Below are 23,096 nucleotides of genomic sequence, written 5' to 3' on the forward strand. Positions count from 1 at the left end.
GTGACGATATTTTTATAATTTTTTTGGAAAAAAAATGACAAAAATGCAACAAAAATGTAAAACAAAGAGAAAAATTAACTAATTCCCACCCCCATACCTAAATTTTGCATTGTCCTCAATGCAAACTCTATGATGCATAAAGTAAAGCAGATAAGAAGTGAAGTACTTACATTTGATCAGCTGATAAAAATCTGCAATTACCTTTGGTTTGTGGAGGATAGAATCAAAAATTTATTATTCTCTTCTTTTTTTTCTTTTTTTCACTGAATAAGAAACTCTCGAATGAGAGAAGAATAAATTCTTTTTATTATTCTGAAATAAATAAAACAAATAATGTAGAATGAAGTGTTCAACACGAAGAGCTCGTATTCTACATTGAATCCTACCTTATTGTTGAAAATTCTTCCCCGGATTTTAAATAAATTCAGAATGATATAATCAATAATGTGAAATTCCAAGCATTTCGGGGTGTTCAATAATTTTTGCAACAAAGTAAGGTAGGTATTGTTGGTGTCATGCATTTTGTATTTCTTAATGAACTTAGACTCTTGTACTGTGAAGTTTTGTTTTCTAACAAAACTTAGACTCTTGTACTGTGAAGTTTTGTTTTCTAACAACCAATTCTTCTGTAGAGTTCTAAAAATTTAGTTGTTGATTATTCTCCAATAACAACCAATTCTTCTGTAGAGTTCTAAAAATTTAGTTGTTGATTATTCTCCAAGAATCTAAGTTCATTAAGAAAGAGTTCTTCAAAATTTAATTCAATGCAGCAAATGTTTAACACAGTTTCATTATTCTCAAGGACCTGATCTGCTTCTTCTAAAAACTCTAACTCTTCATCAAAAATTTCCTCAAAACTCAAATCAGACTCTTCTTCTTCTTCTTCTTCTGATCTTTCCTGAATGTAATTTATTTCTAGAGACTGATTATTTGGCTGGTCCTCTGGATTAAAAATATTAAGATCAGTAGTCAAATTTCCAAAGGACAGCTTTATTTGACCAGTTCTACAGTTGATGAGAGCATTAGAAGTGGCTAAGAAAGGTCGTCCTAAGATGACTGGTGTCTGTCCTTTGGGATTGGAAACATGTTGTGTTTCCAAGACTACAAAATCAACTGGAAAAATAAAATCTCCAACCTTAATCAGAACATCATCTAACTCACCCATAGGGACCTTAACAGATCTCTCAGCCAACTGTAAGGTGCATTTGGTTGGATTCAGTACACCTATACCTAATTGCTGGTAGACTGAATATGGAAGCAAATTAACACTGGCCCCTAAGTCTAAAAGCGCCTTATCAATGTGAGTATTACCAATGATACATGAAATGATGGGGGAACCTGGATCTTTACGTTTCAAAGGTATGGAATTTGATAGCATTTCACTGATATTGGCGGCTAAAAAGACTTTCTTTGGAACATTTATTCTCCTCTTCTTAGTACATAATTCTTTTAAAAATTTAGCATAAGATGGAATTTGTTCAATTACATCTAAGAGAGGAATATTGACCTTAACCTGCTTGAATGTTTCTAGGATCTGCTTATCTTGAGGGGAGTGTTTCCTAAGCTTGAGTCTATCTGGAAAAGGAGCAACTGGTCTAAACCTATCAAAAGCAGGCTCAAGTTCCGGTTCAGGTTCTTGATCATCTGAGGAGGGTGATTGTTGAATAGATTCATCAGAAGGAGAAGGAGAAGGAATTTGTACTGGATCAAAAGTTTAACTTGGAGGAGTTCTTACTTGACTATTGACCTGTCTACCTGACCGAAGTGAATGAATTGCATTCACTTGAGCTTCATAGGATGAACCGCATCCTGTGTCCTTAGGGTTGACCACGGGTTGACTCGGAAATTTTCCTTTCTCTCTTTCACTCACAGCACTAGCTAGTTGACCAAGTTGGGATTCTAATCTAGCTATAGCTTGAGTGTTGTGCTAGACGTTTGAGTCAACATATTCATGGTTTGAGTGGAGGCCTTAATTATGGTTTCCAAACCCCTTTCCAAGACATTGAGACGTTTATCCTGATCTAGATTATGAGGAGTCTGAATTACAGCTTGATGAAGAGGAGACTGATTTTGATACGACAGATTTGGTTGTTGATATTGTGGATGAGAATTGAAAGGAACTGTGTTTCCCCTAAGAAAATGTTAGGTCAAAGCGGGAGTAAAGTTTTGAGTTCCGGGAGAATTTCCTTGATTCCATGCAAAGTTGGGATGATTTCTCCAAGCTGGATTGTAGGTTGGAGAGAATTGATCATTTGCAGAACGCTGGAATACAACGTTGACCTGTCCTAATGGCTGATTATTTCCTAAGAGAGGACATTCTTCTGAAATATGAGATGATGACAAACAGTTGTGACATCCTGAGGCTGAAACTTGATTGATTTGAGCCGGGGCTCTTTCCTTGATTTCTAAAGCTTCTAACCTACGCATGATTATGGCCATCTTATCTTGAGATGCAATGTTCGACTCTAAGGAAATACCACTGGATTTAGGTTGGGGAACTTTGCATGGTTTTTTTAGAAAGACTCTCTAAAAACTCCCAAGCTTCATCAGCGTTTTTCCTCATGAAATCTCCGTGGTGCATTGATTCTAAGGAAGTTTTTGAAGAATAATCTAATCTTTCATAAATTATTTGGCACAATCGCCATTTTTCTAAACCGTGATGAGGACATTGGATGAGAAGATCATTAAATCGGTCAAAATACTTCCAAAAGGGTTCTCCTGAGACAATTTTAAAATTCATGATGCTGTTTCTTAGCTTCACCGTTTTATGGATAGGAAAAAATTTCTTAAGAAAAACGGTGATAAATTCCTCCCACGTAGTGATGGAATTTACGGGTAAGCTATACAGCCATTTTTTTGCTTTGTCTTTGAGGCAAATGGAATAAATCTGAGTTTGATCACATCTTCTAATCATAATACACACTTCCTCAAATTCTGAGATAAAAATATATGCATCTTCTGTTTCATTTCCAAGGAATTTAGGAAGCATGTTTATGTAATGCGGTCTAAGCTTAAAATTTATTCCATTTGTTTCGGGGAGCCTAATGCAAGAGGAGATTACATTCCTAATGGGATAGCACATATCATGAAGAATGGGTGGATTAGGATGCTCCATTTCTATGATTGGTTCAAAGCGAATTAATCGATGTGTATTATCCCTAATCCGCTGTTGCATATACCAAACTATTTCTTTTTATACTCTTTTTTTTATAAAGAAAGAAAGAAAATTAGTTTTTTTTGAAGAAAAGGATAAAGAAAAATCCTAACTAAAACAAATGAAAACAATCACTTTTCAATCACTCTAATTCTAGGGTTTTAGCCTAACTCACTACACCAGCTCCTAACCAAAAACTCCTATAGTGAAAAGATTAAAGTTTTACCCAGGTAGTTAGCTAGGTAAGGATAGTACTAGAGGGTGATCAGAGATCAATTAAGTACCTTGTTCCTTGCGGAGCGTTTACGCAACCCCTAAACCTTACCTTAGACACCAACTATTCTGAGAAAACTTAAACCGGTTCACTTAAGGATTTCTTGTTCCTTAATGAGCTCGAGTCCTTAGGGGCCAACGTCTAATGAGTTTTAGAAGGTTTGGGTTTGTGAAGTGAGGAATTAGTGATTTGTGGGCGAAGGAAAGGGTGATGAAATCCCTCACCTTATCTTGATTATGAGGTTTTGCCCTTAAAAATATTTTTAAGTGTGTGCCAAATCAAGATGCTCAAATCACTTGGTGAATTCCTACTAACAATATGAAATGCAACCCTATGAATTAAAAGCAACTAAAAAGGATGGAAAAGAAAAAAAATCTTTTTTTTAATTAGGGTTAACAATCAAACAAATTAGAAGGGAGAAATTATTTAAATTTATTATCTTGTTAGTAAATGTCAAAATGAAAGATGAATTTTATTATGGTCAACAAAAATAATTTTTTTTAAATCCTAATTGTCTTTAATTGTGAAGCTAACTAAAATGGGTGGAATTGAAAACGCTAAAAAGAAGACTTACCCGAAAGCAAATCTTCAAATCCGAGTTCTCAAATCTGCGATCTTCAAGCTCCAAGCGTTTCCTTCACAATAAACACACAAGTTAAAGAACCAAAATAATTAAAACCTACTTAAGCACATTCCCCGGCAACGGCGCCAAAAACTTAATGCGGCATAATTATGTACCAAAATATGTTGCAAGTGCACAACCATGTTAAGTTATAGTATAAAGATATCGATCCCACGAGGAAGGTGTTTTGGAGGAGAAAATATAAAATCGGTTCTTATGTTGTGTGCGTGACAAATAGGAGTGATGAGTGAATGTGATTGTGGAGAGATAATGATAGTGAAAGTGATGTTAGCCCTTATGTTTTGATGATGTTTTACAACCACCATTATCGGTACTAATGGCTTATTAAGTACAAATGTAGTGAATTCATATATCAAGCTTATTAGTGCCACAAATGGAGGATTGGATGGAATATGCGCTACAACGATGATATCCAAAGGAGGAGGAGACATAATGATGAAGCAAACGTTATTTAAAGAACAACAAATTCATATAGAAGCTTCATCAAATTCAAGCTATATCAAGACTCAAGCATTGCATTCTATATGAGGATATTAGCTATCTTTTATTTTTTCTCTCTAGTGCTAGAATGTAGGCAAAGAGCTATTGACTTCACTTGAAGCTATTGGGATATCACACACACGTTTTTCATACTTATGTTTTTAAGCGTTTTTCACAAAATACTATTTTTCAAAAGTATGAGGACCTATCTACAAAATTTCTTTTCCAAACAGTTTGTTTTTAGCATTAAAAACATTTTACAAAGTTTTATAATTTTCAAAGGTCAAATAAATATTTTTCAAATATTTTAGTTGAGTCAAAAACAGTGTTATGGGATGTATCAGAATGCGGTCGACCGCATCGGTCGACCGCACCTATGTTCATTCCTCACTGGGCAGCAGAGAGTTCGTCGATCGACCGCCGCGGTCGACCGAGAGCTTCCTTCAGTCGACCACACCGGTCGACCGGATAAGTCTCTGCTTGTTTTTCTCGTTTTTTATCTGGATAGCGGTCGACCAAAATTTCCGTCGGTCGACCAAACTTTTCCGTCGGTCGACCGAAATTTCCGTCGGTCGACCGCCGTATTTTTCAAACGGTAAACTCTGTCCTTTTTCGGCGCCGCTCAGTACAGATCTCAGCGACGTTTTGGTTCCAGTTTTTGGGGAATTAAGGGATGGGTTTAAACAACTGTTTTTTCTCCTATTTAAACTCCACCTCTTCTTCTTCCTCACTGTCCCAGCTTTTGCAAAAAACAGAGACGTTTTTTTTACAGAGCTTAAATTTTAAAACCTACTCTTCTGAGTTTTGTGTGTGTTTACTTCCCAGCTTCAGTGTGCTCTTTCTCTTTGCCATAGGGACGTTGTAAAGAGAGAGTCTTACACCATTTCTACTATCTTGTGAGTGTGATCTTGTGTAGATCAACTGTGAGGGAGTGTGATCTAGTGAGATCAACTGTGTAGTGTGAGATCGTGTGGGGATCGCTGTGTAGATGAAGTTCCGGCTTCCAAACCGGGTTGTGTAGTGGATTTCTCCTCGAGAGTGGGGAGCGAGGACGTAGGTTACCGGACCGAACCTCGTTAACATATCGCGCGTCACAGCATAACGATTCCTAACCCTATCTCCTCTATTTTGATTGCATTAGAATACTGTGGTTTGCTTGTCTTAATTTTATTTCATAAATATAGCCTCTTGACCCTAATCACCCCCCCTCTAGGGTCCGACAATTGGTATCAGAGCTTGGTCTCTATATTAGTTTTTGGTTTAATCACCTTAGAGAAAAGATCTTATAGAGGCTTCAATGAATGTGCATATGCTATATGGACAATCCACCACTAGACCACCACTCTTGACCGGTAGTAACTTTGCTTATTGGAAGGCTAGGATGAGAATTTACCTTCGTTGCATTGACCTTGACATCCTAGAACTCATAGAGAAAAAGTACGTAGAGAAGTCCAAAGTTGGGACTATGACCGATGGAGAAAGGCACCAAGCCAATCTCAATGCTAAGGCTATGAATGCCTTAATTTGTGGTCTTTCTCCCAACGAGTATAATAGGGTCTCCACGTGTGCAACCGCATACGAAATTTAGGTGAAATTGTGTATTACACACGAAGGAACCCCCCAAGTTAAGGAATCCAAGATTAATGGACTTATGCATGAATATGAGTTATTTCAAATGCTTCCAAATGAATCAATTGATGCTATGTTTTCTCGCTTCACTAACATTATCAATGAATTGCATGGTCTTGACAAGAAGTTGACTATTCAAGAGATGAATTACAAGATTCTTCGTTCATTGACTCCGATGTGGGAACCCAAGGCGACGACAATAGAAGAAGTCGTCATCTGATAGTGAAGTTGATTTTTCTAGAGAAGTGGCTCATCTCTCTAGAAGAATTTCTAGACTCATAAAAATGAACAAGAAATTTAACCCACGATCTAATAACAAATTTCCTTCTCGTGTAGGAAAATGCTTTGAATGCAATGAACCGGGCCATATCGCTAAGGATTGCCCAAGGCTCAAGGAGAAGTACATGAAATACAAGAAGAAGAAGGCTATGTATGCCGGATGGGAAGAATCTGAACCAAGTGATTCGGATAGCGATGAAGATGGAGCCAAACTTTCTCTTCATGATCCCAACGTTTGCTTCATGGCCCTTGAACATGAGGTAATATCCGACACCGAGAGTGAATCCTTCTACATGCAATGTGATCTAGCTACGGCTCTAGAAGAATTGAACATTGAATTCAAAAGAATGTCCAAAGAATTTTCTTCTTTTAAAAAGTTGCATGCTTCTTGTGATATCAAGCTAGAACAATTAACAACCTCTCTTGCACTAAAAGTTAAATTGCTAGGAGATCTCGATTTCGAGAATAAGCAATTAAGATCAAAGATTGAGAGATTAGAAATTGAGGGTGGTAGGATTAGACCCACTCATGCTTATGCTAATCACCATCACTATGGTAGAAATAGGTTTCATGGTTCTCACACTCATACATACAAAAGAAATTTTGTGTGCACTTATTGCATGAAACATGGTTATATTTCTACTCATTGTAGAATTAAAGATAACTTTGAATTTTGTGGATTGATATGGGTACCCAAAGGTACCAAGACTACTAACCATTAAGGACCCAAGACTTGGGTACCAAAAGTTACTACATCTTCATCTTCATCTCTTGTAGGGAACATCACGGCAACAACGTAAGGAGATGTTGTACCTTGATCGTGGTTGCTCACATCATATGACGGGTAATAAAGAGTTATTTGCAACCCTATCAAGAAATGAAGGAGGTAACGTCTCCTTCGGCGGTGGTGAGAAAGGTAAAATCATTGGTGTTGGTTCTATTGGTAAGAAACCCTCACCCGTTATAGAAGATGTTTATTTGGTAAATGGTTTGAATCATAATCTTCTTAGCATTAGCCAATTGAGCGATTAAGGTTTTGATATTTCATTTAAACCGGATAAATGCATCATTTTTTTATTGCTAATCGCAAATCTAATGTATACATTTTTGAGATGAATGAATTAGTGAATCAAGATGTGAAGTGCCTTGCGGCAATTGATGAAAACCCTTGGATTTGGCATAAGAGACTTGGACATGCAAATATGAAGCTAATATCAAAATTGTTTATGAAAAATCTTGTTAAAGGGTTACCTAGCTTGCACTTCATCAAAGATACCATATGTGAGGATTGTGCCAAAGGTAAACAAACAAAATCTTCCTTCAAATCCATCCATGAGGTATCGACTTCTAAACCTTTACAATTACTTTATCTTGATTTGTTTGGTCCTATGTGTGTTACCTCTCTTGGAGGGAAACACTATGTTTTTGTGATTATTGATGATTTTTCTCGTTTTACATGGACAATATTTCTTACAAAGAAAAATGATTGTTTTGAAGAATTTGCTAATCATGTCAAAAGAATTGAAAATGAAAAAGATTTAAAAGTTGTTAAAATAAGAAGTGATCATGGTGGTGAATTTCAAAATGAATTTTTCTATGAGTTTTGTGCTCATCATGGTATAACTCACATGTTTTTCGCTCCTAGGACACCACAACAAAATGGTGTTGTTGAACGGAAAAATCACACCATACAAGAGATGGCACGCACTATGTTGAATTCATTTGATTTGCCAAAATATTTTTGGGCCGAAGCCGTCAATACGGCTTGCCATGTTTTAAATCATGTGTTGATTAGACCAAAGCTTAAGAAAACCCCATCCAATTATTGGGAGCCCTTCAAAAGGAGTCATTACTCGCTCAAAAGCCTTGAGTGAGTGTGGTAATGTTGCTTTCCTATCTCAACTAGAACCTAAAAAGATTAATGATGCTTTAAATGATGAATTTTGGGTTTTGGCTATGCATGAAGAATTAAACAATTTTCAAAGAAATGAAGTTTGGAAGTTAGTTCCTAGACCTAACAATGCTAGTGTTATTGGTACTAAATGGGTTTTTAGAAACAAACTTGATGAACATGGCATTGTTACTAGAAATAAAGCTCGTTTGGTTGCCCAAGGATACAATCAAGAGGAGGGCATAGACTATGATGAAACCTTTGCACCGGTTGCAAGGTTGGAATCTATTAGGATGTTTTTGGCATTTGCTAGCTTTAAAATTTTCAAATTATTTCAAATGTATGTTAAAAGTGCCTTTTTAAATGGTTTTATAGAAGAGGAAGTATATGTTGAGCAACCCCCCGGTTTCATAGATCATGTTTTTCCTAATCATGTTTTCCGGGTTTAAAAAGCTTTATATGGGTTGAAACAAGCTCCTAGAGCTTGGTATGCTCGCCTCTCTAGTTTTCTTGTTGAAAATGGTTTTTCAAAAGGAACAATTGATAACACTCTTTTTGTGAGAAAAGGAAAAATGATTTCATTTTAGTTCAAATATATGTTGATGATATTATTTTCGGTGCTACTAATGAATCTTTGTGCAAGGAATTTTCTAAGGTTATGCAGGATTACTTTGAGATGAGTATGATGGGAGAGCTTACATTCTTTCTTGGGCTTCAAGTTAAGCAAACAAAGGATGAGATATTTATTTCTCAAAGCAAGTATGCTAAGGAATTGGTAAAGAAATTCAATTTGGAGAACTCTAAGCATGCGCCTACTCCCATGAGTACAAGTGTTAAGCTTGATGCGGATGAAAGTGGTGAAGACGTGGACCAAAAACTATACCGAGGTATGATAGGTAGTCTTCTTTATCTCACCGCTAGTAGACCCAACATCATGTTTAGTTTAAGCTTGATGCGGATGAGAGTGGTGAAGATGTGGACCAAAAACTATACCGAGGTATGATAGGTAGTCTTCTTTATCTCACCGCTAGTAGACCCGATATCATGTTTAGTGTGTGTGCATGTGCACGTTTTCAAGCTTCTCCTAAAGCATCTCATTTAATTGCGGTTAAAAGGATCATTAAGTATGTTAATGGAACTTTTAACCTTGGTTTATTTTATCCAAAAAGCACCTCTTTTGATTTATATGGCTTTTGTGATGCCGACTTTGCCGGATGTAAGGTAGATCGCAAGAGTACGAGTGGAACATGCCAATTCTTAGGAAATTCACTTGTTTCTTGGTCTTCCAAGAAACAAAATTATGTTGCATTGTCCACTACGGAAGCGGAATACATTGCTGCCGGCTTATGTTGTGCTCAAGTTTTATGGATGAAACAAAGCTTAGTTGACTATGATTTGAATTTTCAAAATATAATTTTTTTTTGTGATAACACTAGTGCTATAAATATTTCCAAAAATTTAGTTTTGCACTCTAGAACCAAGCATATTGATGTGCGCCATCATTTCTTACGTGATCATGTTGAGAGACAAGATGTATCCCTAGTATTTGTTAACACAAAATCTCAATTAGCGGATATATTTACTAAGCCTCTTGGAGAGGATGATTTTTGTCGCATAAGAAATGGTTTGGGCTTATGCACTATGTGAAAGTTATATATTTGCTTGCTTGTTTAGTTGCATTTTACATTTCTCTTTACCCCCATTTCTTTTTGATGGTGACAAAGGGGGAGAGAAATCTCCTCATTTGTTGCATATTCTTAGGGGGAGCTCATAGATAGGGGGAGCACCTATCTATAAGCTATCTTTATTTTTTTTGTCTTATAATGGTTGGTTGTCATTATCTCCTCATTTGTTGCATATATTTAGGGGGAGCTCATAGATAGGGGGAGCACCTATCTATAAGCTATCTTTATTTTTTTTTGCTCTTATATAATGGTTGGTTGTCATCATCAAAAAGGGGGAGATTGTTAGCCCTTATGTTTTGATGATGTTTTACAACCACCATTATCGGTACTAATGGCTTATTAAGTACAAATATAGTGAATTCATATATCAAGCTTATTAGTGCCACAAATAGAGGATTGGATGGAATATGCGCTACAACGATGATATCCAAAGGAGGAGGAGGCATAGTGATGAAGCAAACGTTATTTCAAGAACAACAAATTCATATAGAAGGTTCATCAAATTCAAGCTATATCAAGACTCAAGCATTGCATTCTATATGAGGATATTAGCTATCTTTTATTTTTTTCTCTCTAGTGCTAGAATGTAGGCAAAGAGCTATTGACTTCACTTAAAGCTATTGGGATATCACACACACGTTTTTCATACTTATGTTTTTAAGCGTTTTTCACAAAATACTATTTTTCACAAGTATGAGGACCTATCTACAAAATTCCTTTTCCAAACAGTTTGTTTTTAGTATTAAAAACATTTTACAAAGTTTCAGAATTTTCAGAGGTCAAACGAATATTTTGCAAATATTTCAACTTGGTCAAATAACCTGATTTCAGAATATGTCAGAAATCGGTCGACCGGTCCGGTCGACCGATCCGATGACCTTTCTTGACCGAGAGCTTCCTTCGGTCGACCGCACCGGTCGACCGGATAAGTCTCTGCTTGTTTTTCTCGTTTTTGATCTGGTTAGCGGTCGACCGAAATTTCCATCGGTCGACCGAACTTTTCCGTCGGTCGACCAAAATTTTCGTCGGTCGACCGCCGTATTTTTTAAATGGTAAACTCTGTCCTTTTTCGGCGCCGCTCAGTACAGATCTCAGCGACGTTTGGTTCCAGTTTTTGGGGGATTAAGGGATGGGTTTAAACAGCTGTTTTTTCTCCTATTTAAACTCCACCTCTTGTTCTTCCTCACTGTCCCAGCTTTTGTAAAAACCAGAGACGTTGTTTTTCACAGAGCTTAAATTTCAAAACCTGTTCTTCTGAGTTTTGTGTGTGTTCACTTCCTAGCTTCAGTGTGCTCTTTCTCTTTGCCATCGGGACGTTGTAAAGAGAGAGTCTTACACCATTTCTATTATCTTGTGAGTGTGATCTTGTGTAGATCAACTGTGAGGGAGTGTGATCTAGTGAGATCAACTGTGTAGTGTGAGATCGTGTGGGGATCGCTGTGTAGACGAAGTTCCGGCTTCCAAACCGGGTTGTGTAGTGGATTTCTCCTCGAGAGTGGGGAGCGGGGACGTAGGTCAGCAGACCGAACCTCGTTAACATATCGCGCATCACTGGATAACGATTCCTAACCCTATCTCCTCTATTTTGATTACATTAGAATACTGTGGTTTGCTTGTCTTAATTTTATTGCATAAGTATAGCCTCTTGACCCTAATCACCCCGCTCTAGGGTCCAACAAGTGATAGTGTGTAAATCAATGTTTTTAAGAGTGGATGTGAGTAAAAAAAATGTGATCAACAAGGCAAGAAGGAAGAATGAATAAAATCGAGAAACAAATAAAAAATCAAGAATATAAAGATAGCGGATTCAATTAAAGATATAGGTAATCTAGAATTGAATCCACTTCTTAGAAAAATATGATTCCCTAGAGGGTTCTAGCCTAAAGGCGAATCAAAGAAAGTGAAAATAAACAAAAAAAAAACTAAACCCAAGAGGGTTCTAGCCTTAAGGTGAATAGTACAAAAAATTAAAATCTAACTACAAAATAAATTTTAAAATCTAAACTATAAAATAAATTACAAGAATTAAATGTAAGAAAATAAATCTACTCTATAAGCATGAAATAAATCTAAGGCAAGAGGGTTCTAGCCTCTTGGCTATTTAAACAAGAAAATAAAATCTAATTACAAGCATGAAAATAAATCTAAACTAATAAGCAATAAAAGAGGAATAAAAAAAAACAAACCTTCAAATTAATCTCCGCCTTCATCTTCATCTTCATCATCCAACAAAGAGAAGAAGAGAAAAATTTAAAGTGGTGAAAAAATTATTTTATTAATTGTAACAAAAACTTATAAATTTGGAAGGCTTTCTCAATTAAGAATAGCCCTCCTCTCCAAAAGGAGTTACAAAAATTTTCACACCCTTAACCCCTCACTCTCTACCCCTATTTATAGTAAACAACAATGAATGAGAGGCCTTGGATGAAGACTTAAGCCCTAAGGAATCATTTTTATCCTTTGAGCTTTTGGGCTTGAATTCTTGGGCCTTTTGCTTGTTTTCTTCATTAATTCAATGGGCTTTTGCTGAAAGAAGAGATCTTGAGCTTTATTCTTCATTAGCCTTCAAATTCTTCCCATAATTACTTCTCCAGCAGAGAAATTCAGATCGTGCTTCTTTGTACGAATATTTGTCCATGATATGTTCCGATTTCAGAGATGTCATAAATACAAAAGTTATAGATCTCGTTCTTAGCTTTCCAGAGAATGTTTATTCAGCCAATTTCGAGTTGAGATATGGCCAAAATACTAAACCTTACCGAGATATCTAGATTGCATGATTTGTTTCCTTTTTCACTAAACTTCTTCATTTGTTCCTTGATGGTATATTTATTTTTCTTGGGCTTTTGGGCTTGGACTTTTGGACATTTTCTTGACATTTTGGGCATCAATGCTTCATTTAATATTGAAAGAAATTATTTGGCTTCATGGGCTTCATTCTTTTGCTTTTGGCTTTGAGCTTTGGTGTTAAATCAAGAAGAAATTATTTGGCTTCATGGGCTTCATTCTTTTGCTTTTGGCTTTGAGCTTTGGTGTTAAATCAAGGGGCATTTGTTGAGAGATGAGAGTTTGAGATTTATTCTTCATTAACCTGCAATTAAAAGATAAAAACAATTATTAGTGGTATATTTATTCATAAAAAATAGATAATGAGGGTATAAAATTATAATAAAATGTGATTATCAGTAATGCTGAGCATGAAAAGCCCGAAGAATTTGTATCTGAATTATCATCACTAGCCTTGACAACATTCACTTCCGAAGCGTACTGCTTTCCCTTTATTCTTCCCAGCTTTGACCTTCAACTTTGGGCAATCAATCTTCCAATGTCCCTCTTCTTTAAAAAGTTATATTGATTCGTACCAATACTCTTATGGCCACCTCTATTCTTCAATTTTGAGCGGTTGAACTGGTGGCGGTTTGGATCACAGCCTCGAACTGCTAATGCATCTACCGATGCCTTCTTAGAGGGTTCACCATCACTCTTCCTTAACTCATAATTTTTCAACGCTGATGTCACCTCCTTATAACTAACAGTAGTTCTTCCATTGATCATAGTGAGAACGAACGTACCATAATCATCCTCCGACAACGAATACAAAAGTAACATCGCCTTGTCTTCATCCTCAACCATGATGTCCACATTGACCATATCTGAAAGTAGCTTCGTGAAGTTATTTACATGCTCCCAAATGTAAACTCCCCTCTTCATCTTGAACTGGTAAACCCCTTCTTCAAGTGAAGCTGATTCTCAATGCTCTTAGTAAGATACTTCTCATTGAGCATTTTCCACAATCTCTTTGCCAACGTCTCGTTCATAACATCATAAATAAGATCCGACGTCAAGCATGACCGAATAACTCCATAATCCGAAATTGATCTTGCCGTCGAACTTCGGAACATTAATCTTTGTATTATTGATGCTCAGACTCTATATTGCCTTCGAAAGAGACTATCCCGATATACTTGTTTCACCCATGTTGTCGATCTAACTCTTCAAATAGGAATCCTTCGGGGAATCCTTCAAACAAGCTCCAAGCCTAGTCTGTAGCTATGATATCACTTGTTGTGCGCAGCGAAAATTTTGGCAGCACCTCTGCTGCACAACAAGAGAGTAAGATCATAACTAAATCCCTGTTTCACAAAGGAAATAAGATTCGAATGTAATATATCTCAACAAAGTGGGATATATACTCTTCCTCTCATTATTTCTAGGACTGAATTGTCGAGGGAACCTACAAGCTATTACAAATCACAGCAAGACAATGAATTTTACATGGTTCAGCAAATTTCCTACGTCCACGGGGCAAGGAAGGGGGGAGATCTACTACTAGAGAGAAAGAGAATACAAATAGAATTTACAATCACACAAATTAAACCCTCAAACAATCTCTCAAACTCTCACAATTTTTCTCTCAAAAGGATGCACAAACCCTCTCAAATTCGGCTCCAAAGAGTGCTCTCAAATTTGGCATGGACCTTCTTTGCTTTTCTTCTTGCTGCAGCTAAAAAATTCTCACAGCCGAAAAATTTCTCCTTGCAGCGTTTTTCTCCCCTACACACAAACCCTCTTTTGCACACAACTTCACAAAACCCTAGGAAGGGTATTTATATGTTGCAGTTCATGGGCCGCACCGCATCCGTAACTATGAACAAATGTTCACGTGACCCCACGTTATTTCTTCCCACGCGGGCGAAACGAGAACCTCTCCACCTTTGCACTTGTGGCCCACACATGAATTTAAAACGTGTCCTGTCGACGTTCGCATCCTGCTAACGTTCACACATATTTTGTCTCCTCATACTCCTGTCGGTCTCAGTGATTTGGTGACGTTCACATTCTGCTAACGTTCTCTATCACATGCAGAGAGATCTTTCGCTCCCCCTACCACAGGCATCCTTGGCTCTAGACCTGGAGCTCTGCTGCCCACCAAACTAGTAGTGCCATACCAACAATCGGTGCAACCTACTGCTAAGACACCTCCTACCGATACACCATCTCCTGCTCAAGATTTGATACACAAACTTTCAAAGACTCTCCCTCACCATTGGTTGCTGATGTCTTCTCCATAACCGCCACTTCCTCGACCACATCTCCTATGCATATGCCCTCGACAACAGTAGCCGTGTCTCCTCCAGCAAGCCAACAACTACTATCTTCACCCAACACCTCTCCAGTACTTTTAGTTCGATCTCTAGCTGATATCTATGCTAGCACGAAGCTAATCTTAGCACCTTCTTTCACACATACAGCCACCACTCATGATCAACTATTGATAGCCCCACTTTGCACTACTTCTCAATAGCCCACTTGCTTCACACAAGCATCAAAGGATCCTTCTTAGAAAGCGGCTATGTCCTCTAAATTTGACACTCTATTACACAAAGAGACATGGCCATTGGTTCCTTGTCAACCTTATTTTAATGTTGTGGGATGTAAATGGATATTCAAGGTCAAGATCCGGTCAGATGGCTCCATCAAGTGTCATAAATCTCGGCCTGTTGCCAAAGGTTGTCAAAAATAGTTGGCGTAGACTTCTTCCATACATTTAATATAGTCATTACAATTGCCATGGTTCACTTGTTGTTAGCAATTGCGGTCAGCATTTGTTGGATTGTTCATCAATTGGATATTTCTAATGTATTACTTCATGGTCATTTAGATGAAGTGGTCTACATGGAACGACCTCGGGATTTTATTCATCCACAACACCCTCATCATGTATGTCACCCATATAATTCTCTTTCTGGTCTCCGACAAGGTCCGAGAGCGTGGTTCAAATGCCACAGCACTTGATTTCTTGACCTACACTTTTTCGTTGATAGATTTATACATCACTTTTTTTCTGTGGTCATGGTTCTATTATCTTTGTCCTTGTGTATGTTGATGGTATTCTGATCACTACCTCTGATGATATAGGTATCATTTAACTTATTAATTCTTGGTCTTAGTTGTGAGTTTGCTTTGCATGATTTGGGTCTGGCACACTACTTTCTTGGTATTGAGCTGACTAAACATCCACCAAGGTGTTTCCTCTCCTAATCGAGACATATTTTGGAGATTTTCCAACATTCAAAGATGAGTGAAGTGTGACCAATCTCTACTCCCATGGACCCTACTGTAAACTCGTATTCTTCTTTATCTTCTTCATCTGTCAATCCAACCTTATATCAAAGAATTGTAGGTGTGCTTCAATATGTTACGATTACTTGCTTGGATATCACCCTTGTTATAAGTTGTTCTTGTCAGCATATGCATGCTCCAACCGATCAACACTAGTTAAGCGTATATTGTGCAATCTCAAAGGAATCATGACGTGTGACCTTCTTATGTGTCATGATTCTCCATGTCATCTTTATGCATTCAGCGATGCCGATTGGGCAGTAACAATTGGGATCATCGTTATTTTGGTCCTTTTGAATTATAATTAGCTCGGATTACAACCTAAAAGAGACTTTAATTGAAACAAGAAAAATTTATAGGACTGGATTCTTTTTCGCATACCGATGGAGCATCGATTTCGTACTCCGTTGACAGTCCAATCGAGACAATGAGTCTTCTATTGTTAGTCTTTGATTTTATTGCCAAGAAAATAACTCAGTTTTCTATTTGAACCAAATATTAGAGAGAGAAAGGGAGACAAATATGCTAATTCCACATGTGTGCATGTATGTCATGTATGTGGTGTCTGATCCCTTTTAATGAACAATCTCCTTCTCCTCTTATAGGCTGAGAGAGAGAGAGAGAGAGAGAGAGAGAGAGAGAGAGAGAGAGAGAGAGAGAATGGTTATCCCTTGAAAATAGCCTTTAAACGTTAAATTAGTTAAGTTCACTTGATTAATTAGTTGTCGAGAGAGAGAGAGAGAGAGAGAGAGAGAGAGAGAGAGAGAGAGAGCATGGTTATCCCTTGAAAATAGCCTTTAAACGTTAAATTAGTTAAGTTCACTTGATTAATTAGTTGTCGAAGCTTGGAGAGAGAGAGAGAGAGAGAGAGAGAGAGAGAGAGAGCATGGTTATCCCTTAAAAATAGCCCTTAAACGTTAAATTAGTTAAGCTCACTTGATTAATTAGTTAGTGAAGCTTGCTGAAAGTATTTGGGCAAGACTCACTTAGATGTGGGTGAGCCATCACTTCTAAATTGTGAGTGATGTGGCCCACATGCATAACTACGACAAAGTTCACTGACACCACATGATGAACTTCACATAACTCAACTTGTGGCTCATTTTTGACTTGTTTGGATTGAGCCAAAGTGGGCTATATGGTGAAGATCACATGCCTATTTTAGCGACTTTGTTATAGCCTACTATGGGCTTGACTTTGGATTCATTTGAAGTGTTTAGAACATGGGTGTTTATTTCTTACATCTAAGCTAAACATTGACCTAGATAGAACTATTTAACTCTCTACAAGACCCCCCTTAAAATTTTTAAGATGCTGATGTAGGTGTAAATTTTGATTTCTCAAAACGGGGGTATTGTTTGTATTAATAAGAATAGCTTATTACAAACTAATAAAATAAAATTATAACAGAAGCGGAGGGTGGGCCCTCCTTGTTTAACGTGGGGACTTGGGTAGTGGTAGGATGCCTCACTCGATTCTCATACTGAGTCTGCTTCCCTTGGACGATTCGATCTAGGTTGCTGGTGAGCTTCGGTAAGTAGTAGAAGCTCGTGTTGGTTGAGTTTGGATTTTCTGCTATAGTGCAAAGATCATGCAAAGAGCATGTCGTCAACTCAGTCGAGAGTTGAGAGCTACTGGTCCGACTAACTGATTGGATTAATCAATTAATTGTGAACCTGTTTCCTGTGGCCAGGGGTGGCTCTTAAATAGGGGAGAGACAGCGTGGTCGCTTCCTTGAATCATGGTATGTGACCATGTACTGTTGGGAGATACCATGCCTCTTACTTGTACTGAGAGCGGCCGCGTGATGGGCTCGGAGCACTGTACTTCTCCCCCTCACGTCACAGGAAACGGGAAGGCCCATCCCTGTATGTGATATTGTGGCTGCTAAGTACTTTGACGAGTTCAGCGAGTTCGTCTATCGCAGTTGAATTTTAGTCACTTGGATGATCTTGACTCGTGCGGGCGAGTCAAGCATGCAGGTGAGTTTGGCGATTACATAAATTTGACTAGTCATTCGTACTGTGGACGGCTGCTTGATGGGCTTGGAGTACTGTGCTCCTTCCCTTCACATCATGGGAGATGGGAAGGCCTATCCCTGGATGTGATATTGCGACCATCAGGTACTCTGGCGAGTCTGGCGAGTTTACCGGTCGCAGGCGAATTCGGCTTTTGAGTAAACTTAACTAGTGCGGGCGAGTCAAGTGTGCAGGCGAGTTTCTAATCGCTTGGCAGATCGCCAGATGTGTAGGCGAATTTGGTGGTCACATGGTCTTGGTTCGTGCTGGTGAGTCAAGCACACGAGTGAGCCCAATTTTGAAGTCATGCGGGCGACTTGAATACACAGGCGGATTTCAGGCTCATTTGCAAAGGTAATTTTTACCGCCTACAGCTGCATTTAACTTATAGCAGAGATTGAAATACTTTAGGTAATAGCTAGATGTATACTTAAGAACGTAGCTTGAGTCACCCTGCTTGGGTTGAAAATTATCTTTAATCTACTTTGTAGCCAGATGTATACTGTTGAATATGGCTTCCTTTGCTATAGGCTTGTCTTGAAGGCTCAATGATACTTTTAATCATCCAATTTTGTGTTTGGAGTAAAGTTCACTCGCCCTATTATTGGAGCAAAGTTTATAAATTAGCGAAGTTGAGCTGATTTTGGATATTGATAGAGTTCGCCTCACTTCGAGCTATGTGGGTGAAGTTTATCGATTAGTGATGTTTGCTAGTTGGCGATGGTCATCACGATTATGCTTTAGGATTTGCACCATGGTTTGCAGCTGAGATCTCTTGGTCAAAGATTCATGAGATTTGATGTGGGTTTCACTAAGTTTTAGGCTAAGATTTAGCCTTTTGTTTGATCCAATTACAACTCAAAAGATGTGAAAATTTGAAAATTCGAATTTGGGAAGGCTACAAATAGCTTCATTCCTATCTAAATTCTTCATTTTTATATTCTCCATGTCTAAGTCCACGTTGACTAGATTGGAGATGCTCCTCAATCAAGGAGATAAAATAGAATATGTCTATTAGTGGCATGACCAAGTAAAGGCAATATAGCAGATGAAGTTCGCATACTCCACTAACTGGTGTATTTGCTTTTGGGTGAGAAGACCAATCTCGAGTAGATCATTGAGAATCTGTTGAAAAATTAGGGTAAGTTCAATCATGATAGAGATGCTTGGAGATTTGAGTGCCATGCTCTTCTTAGGACCATTCGATGGCTGATATAGCTGCTAAAGAAAGATCCTTGGAGCTTTAGGAGCAAAGACTCCGAAAGTGATTAAGTGTAACACGTGTGAGCCTAAAATGTAATTGGACATCTGTAGGTTGTCTAAAAATTACTGTAGGTAGCTGATCCCCATCAAACACCAATGATGGTAGTTATAATGTGATGACTTCCATAATAACAAATTCCACAATGAAAGTGACAAATAAAGGCTACAATTAGAAGATTTTCACGTAGATCGAAAAAGGTTATAATTAGATGACGTTCACGATAACTGATGAAATCTCTGATTCAGCAGTCTTCATAGATAATTACAAGAGTTACAATCTGATGACTCCTACATTTCAAGGAGCTAAGATGGAGATTACAAAATGACGATCTCTGCAAATGCTCTAATGAAAGAGATTAGAAGTCAACAATCTCTTCAAATCCAAAAAAAATCGCAGAGTTCACTTCTGCATCTCAGACTCATCTCGTACTACGACCACTACATTTTTAGCCTTAGGCATATGCCCAACTCTGCGTTTCAGGTCTAAGACGCAAAGTTCGGGCCCAGAGTGCTAATTTTGGCGTTTGACTCATTCAAACACGAACTGAATGGTTCTAAAATTGTTTTCCCCATGTTCTGTAGGATTCTCGTCCATTTAGGAGATGTTTAAGGGGTCAGTTGCAACCTCTTACCCCCTATAAATAACAGAAAACTCAATAGAATTAAAGATTTTTTTGGATCTAGATCTTTTTTTTCAAACAGAAAAAGAGAGATCGACATTCATATTTTGAAGGCTTCTTCCCCAACAGAATCTCTTGGAGTTTTGATACTTGGCTAACAAACTAACTTTTTTTAAATTAACTCTTTTATAGAGTTTAAAACTCCCTCTGAGTTGTTAAACTCGTTAAGAGTTTTTTTTAAACTTGCCACGCAAAGTTCTCCTCAACATCTAATCAAGAGGATTCAACTGTTCTACGAGGTGAAATATCAGATCGTTAACGGAAAGCAAACTTGATAGGAACATCGAGGGAGGCACTCCATCGACACTATGAAGAACCCAGATTAAACAAAGGGAAGAGTCTCCGTCGATCCCTTCTCTCTTTTGTAAATCGGAAAACCGATCGAGAAGATTGTAATTTCTTTTTCTAAGCCAGTTAGAGAGATATTGCATTGAGAGAATTATAATTAATTCTTTTCCTAAGTTAGTTAAGGAGATTAATTTGAATTTTATTCTCATTTTTTTCTTCAATTTTTACACCAAACAAAAGTTGGAAACTCTGCTAGGGACTAGCTTCACAGACGAATAAGTGGTGGCGCAATCTGACGTTAATCTTATTAGAACAACGGTCGAGACTCTCATCATGGAAATCAACCAAGCCAAGTACGAAGAGGTACTTTCCTCCATATCCCTTAGACCAAAGGCCATGTGCAAGATCCGTAAAGTATCCAAAGAGACCAAAATTGTTGCTGAACCATCGAAGGAGGCCTTCCCCTTTGAACTGCATGGCTTGGACAGCCCCTCCTCTGAAGGAGTGGGCTCAGCCTCTGCAGGACTCATCAAACGAGTCGAAGATCTCACAATTATGTCGAAGAGATGTGTATCAGGTTAGAAGAGGCCCATTGCGATGACAAACTCCATCAACACAGATGATATCGCTACAAAAACCTTAAGACAGTCCAAGATAAATGTTGCTCGATAGAGGAGAAGATCATTATGACGAGCCTATCTCTGAGAGAGCCAGTCTCTCAATTAACGAGAACTCTGTGTTTGTGAGCCTCAACTTGAGCGCTATGTTGATGAGCCCAAGTATGAGCCACGCATAATCAACTTAAAATGTAGCCCTCAGGGGAACATTTCTAAAGCAAAACGTAGTCCTCTGGGATGCGTTTCAACACCCAAACACAGTCCTCAAGAATGTATTTCAAAAAAAATGCAACCCTCAAGGAAGCGTTTTTGAAATAGAACGCAACTCTCAGGAGTGTGTTTAAGATCCAAAACACAGATCTCAGAAACGTGTTCAAGATCCAAAACGCAGACCTTAGAACTGTATTAACCAACAAAAATGCAACCCACAAGGATGCGTTTCACCAACAAAACACAGACTTTGGTCTAGCGTTAATCAAACAGAATATGACCCTCGTGTTCAGAATGCAATATGATTAGTCGTGTCCAAATAGATCAATGTGGATTTAAGATCCATGTTCAACAAGAACCGGTCATGTCCACTGAGGGATAGGGGGTTCCATCTCCAACCTCACAATCTATGAGAGAATCTCCACAGGTATCTGATTTAAGGGAGCTTTTTTTAAGAGAAAGACCAGTGTGACAAGCCGCTCATTCATGTCATTATGAGCGACTTATCTCTGCAGTACTCTCAGAATGCCCATGTTGCGCTTATGAACCAAGGCGTTTAGTGTTTCACTGATTAACAAATGTTGCCTGACCTACCAAGCGATGCAACACTACAAGAAGAAGGTTTCAGAGACCGAATATCTTATGGTTACTATCAATATGATCGGTAGAGGAAAAGCCTCAGCTCCTAGCTCTGATGACTCGGAAACAAGCCATTCACCAACCATCAGAAAAATCTATGAGGAGTTCGAAGGGATATACCGACACACCCGGACTCGGACAGGAGACATTCCTCCCGTCTATTATAAATGGTTGGCTAGAGGAGAAACTTATGATGAGGAACACTCGGCCAACGCAGAGTCTCAGTCCTCGAGTTCTTTCGTAGCACATGAGAATTCTGTTTACATGACAGGGAGCTTAGATGATCTAGCGAGTGTTCGCGTGGAAAACTGTAGCTTTCTTCATTAACGAGATAACTGTCATCTTGAGTTACAACTTTTTGAGTTACAAAAGATCCGGTCTTTTATAGATCCGGTTACAATTATATCAAAGAAAATAAAGAAAAAATTACAACTCTCCTCTGTGAACAAATCACGAGCTCCTGTTTTGCAGTCGCTCCACAAGCTCCCGCATGTGAGCTCTTACTGTCTTCACAGCTGCCGCAAGTCAGCGTCTCAATCGGAAGAGTTCCGGCTCTTGAAAAAAAAGTTCCGACTCCGAAAACTGACAATTCTAGCCTAATTGTATAAAAGCTGCTCAAGGAACGTGCGGCTGCAAAAAAGGGAAATGTCGGCCAACCTCTGGGCCACTGTCGGCACCGTCGGGCGATGTCGGCCGACTCTCGGGGTGGCCGGCACTGTGCCTAGGGCCACGCTGAGGTGGCTCGGCCATGGCCGAGCACTACCAGTGCGCTCGCACCGAGCTACCCGAGGATGGCTCGCATTGGCCGAGCCACCTGCAGGGTGGCTGCGGCTGGGCCGAGCCACCTGAGGTGGGTCGCCACCGAGCCACTCAAGGTGGCTCGGCTAGCCGAGCCACTTGGGGTGGCTCGGCTTTTTGCGAGCCCCAGCGGCTTCGGTGTTTTTCCGAGTCTTTTCGAGTCGTTTTCCGTTGTCGTCGTTTGTCCGTGTTTCGGTTGACCTGAGACTCTGATTATAGATCTGATTTTGGCAGTAAGTCCGGATCCTGATTAGGCGTAAATCCACTTCTGAGTCGCGAAACTCGATCTTGATTCGAATCGGTTGATTCGTTTCGAGTCCGTTCTCTGGTTGGAGGACCGGTTGACTCTTGAAACACTTGGCTTGATCCGCATGCGAATGGGATGTATTCCGTTGCTTGCGTGCGACTTCGTCGTCTGCGTCGCC

This window comes from Asparagus officinalis, chromosome 10 (genome assembly GCF_001876935.1).
Source record: "Asparagus officinalis chromosome 10, Aspof.V1, whole genome shotgun sequence".
Lineage (NCBI taxonomy): Eukaryota > Viridiplantae > Streptophyta > Magnoliopsida > Asparagales > Asparagaceae > Asparagus > Asparagus officinalis.